The sequence below is a fragment of the Pistacia vera genome, unplaced genomic scaffold (assembly GCF_008641045.1).
Source record: "Pistacia vera cultivar Batoury unplaced genomic scaffold, PisVer_v2 Contig116, whole genome shotgun sequence".
NCBI classification, from domain to species: Eukaryota; Viridiplantae; Streptophyta; class Magnoliopsida; order Sapindales; family Anacardiaceae; genus Pistacia; species Pistacia vera.
The window spans coordinates 96,298-98,608 of record NW_022195204.1 but is presented as its reverse complement, the minus strand read 5'-3'; the positions used below and the strand labels follow the sequence as shown (position 1 = coordinate 98,608).

General features: G+C 36.0%; 1 pseudogene; it reads right to left on the bottom strand.

Annotated features, from left to right (window-relative positions):
• Window positions 1–861: 861 nt before the first annotated feature.
• LOC116105078 lies at window positions 862–2,073 on the bottom strand (annotated as a pseudogene).
• Window positions 2,074–2,311: the final 238 nt, after the last annotated feature.

Here is a 2,311-nt window from a genome sequence, read left to right as displayed (position 1 = left end):
ATTAACTTTGAGAATGATGTTTATTAACTTTGAAAAAATCTTACTTCCAGATTTTCATTTTTCTTCTTTTTGCCCATTGACCTGTTAAAAGGAAGATACTACAACATTACGTAATGAAGCAGTGAAGAGTTCGAGCGATCAGTCGTTTTCCTCACAAAGGGTATTTAATTTGTAGGCAAAAAGAGAGCGGTTAAGGCAGTTATATGTTGAAGACAAATTACGAACAGAATCAGTGTTATGTCTGAATGAACTGAATGAGATTGTTTTAAACCGCCTATTAAACAGTTACGTCGGTTGAAACTTTGATCGATTCCCCAGTTACCCAATCAACCATTTCTCAAGTCAATTAAGTTTCAATTATTCTATTGAACCTCTCTCTCTTCGTAATTGTTAATACTTTTTAATTTAGTCTAGAAAAAGGATAAAGAGTTATTGAATCGCAATATTATTAAATATTATATATATATTTTTTAATTTTAAGACCTTTATGAATTAAAAAGTTCCCTGGTGACCAATTATTTAATCACAAACAACAAAAATTAACACATACTTTTATTATTTTCAGAAATCATTACTTGTAGCGACATACGATACATTTGCTGTACGTAGCTATACGTATTATTACAATTTTATTCATCATGCGTACAAAATATTAGTAAACATGTATAAAAAGTCAGCACGTCCGAGGTGACCGATGAGTGAGAAATGGTAGATTCTTATGTTCATTGAGGATTCACCAAGCGACATTGTTCTGATTTCTCCAGCATTTCCTGCTCCTATGTTTCCCTCATTCTTCATAGATCAAAAAGCCTTGAAGAAATCTTTTGACTTCTGAAGCTTTTCCACTTCTTTTTCTGCATTTTATTCCGTGAGCAGTGCAGCATCAGATTGCAATAGGCCCTTGTTTTGGAGCAGGATATTGAAGTAATTGCTATCAAATGTGGAGGAACTATTAGGGTCAAATTCAACAGTTGTGGCACGATTTTTGTGGTGGGCACTGAACTTTTAGGAATTCGCGAAAGTTGCATTAGGAAGGATCGACATCACTGTTTTCGGTAAGTTGTAAAGCCTATTTGAGAACGTTGCGCAACGAGCAACACCAATGGTTGGGCACCTGCCAGCTCAAGGGCTTTGCATGATTTCAGTTTACACACTCTTGAATCTTGTACGTACTTGCATTAACTTATAAAGTCTTATAATTAAATATTAACTGATCGAGCAGCAAGATCGTCATCGTCAAGACCTTTACTGGCAAATAAATTATGAAGTGTGGTGAAGTTTGAGAATGATGAAGGGATATTGTCTCCAGTGACTTCAGATGCAAGGGAAATATTGCCATCTTTTCTTCCAGTAAGCACAGGCCACAAAGGCTTAAACTGCAATTAAACCATAGTAAACAAATTTTACCTTATGCTTCTTATATAGTTCAAATAATATATAGTTAAGGCCAGGGCATACCGGCGGGATGGAATCAAAATCAAGATAAGGCAAGAAGGAAACAGAATCACGAGCAGCCAAAGCGAGAATATCAGCACAGGAAACAACTGCAGGGCAGAGCTTCTCTATTTCAGTTTTGATTTCATCAATTTCATCATATCCTTGCAGGGTTGTATGAGCTATTGCATCCTTTTCAGCCTTGGTGACATTGTCCACCGCATCCAGCAATATAGAACCATCGCAACCCTGCCATGCATGCCATTTCAAGTTCAAAACAATAAAGTGTTAAGATCAAACTTAAATACTGTTAGATTTGGTAAATCTAAATTATCCATTATCCAATCATGACATTATAAGTTTAGCTGCATGCAATTAATTGGTTCCATGAGGCGATAGGGATGACATATATACCCTAATAAAACAATCATGGAAATGCAGTCTAAGCAGTTTAGCACCCAAAACAGGTCTAGCTTTAAGTTGTCTCCATGTGATGTTCCTCACAAGCTCCTCAGCTTTTGGACAACTTGTCTCGTATTGGTTCTGAATCAACGCCGGCCCTTCTGCATTGCAAACCCGAGCCACACTAAACACAAGAAGAGAAACCATTAAAATGAATATGCTATTTCTAGACGTCATTTCTGCTGGTTGTAGAATAGAAATCAACAAGAAGGCAAAAGGCACACAATTTGAAGAACGAGAGTGTGCCTTTTATATGCAAGCACGTCAACACTCAATGGAAAACCAATTTTTTTTTTTTTTATTAATCAAGTCAAAGAATAAAAAAATCAGCAAGTTGTGTCTAACCATAGCTTGTTTGGGTTTGGTCAAATTAAATACCCACTTGTTTGTTTAATTATTCCTTCCAAACTCAACT